The sequence below is a fragment of the Mixophyes fleayi genome, chromosome 1 (assembly GCF_038048845.1).
Source record: "Mixophyes fleayi isolate aMixFle1 chromosome 1, aMixFle1.hap1, whole genome shotgun sequence".
In the NCBI taxonomy this organism is placed as follows: domain Eukaryota; kingdom Metazoa; phylum Chordata; class Amphibia; order Anura; family Limnodynastidae; genus Mixophyes; species Mixophyes fleayi.
In genome coordinates, this window is record NC_134402.1 from 38,920,539 (window position 1) to 38,921,115 (window position 577).

A 577-nucleotide genomic window follows, 5' to 3' on the forward strand; every position below is an offset into this window, starting at 1 on the left:
AAAACGTAGATGTTACAGTATGAACTGTGGTGTTTTACAGTTCTTACTCCTCATATAATTCATTACTTAGCTTTCCATCTACAGGACTTTCATATTTCAGAGACGGCTCATCCCATGTCTCTAGTTACTTCCTCATACCTGGAGGCACGCAAGCACTTTTTTTTGGTCCTCCATAGGAAATAATGAAAAGATGCAATGATTCTTGTGAAAAAAATTGATTTTTAGATGGAATATTACAATGGTCTTAGACCTCAGCATACTATGGATTTGATTTACAGTTGGAGCTAAGTGCATTTGTGCAACGTAATTATGCATCTCATGGAAAATTGGTTGCACAGCTGATGTTCAAATATATTCAGCAGCACGTATCTGACACGTGCTCTTAGAGATGTGTATGACAGACTTGCCAACTCTCCCGAAATATCCGGGAGACTCCCGCATTTTGCGAGAGTCTCCCGGGCTCCCGGGCGAGTGTGGCAATCCCCCGCATCTGGATAATTCTGCCCACTTCCTAGTGAAGTGGGCAGAATTAAGTCCCAAACGCCGCGATTCCCGGTGAATCGCGGCGTTTGGCTCC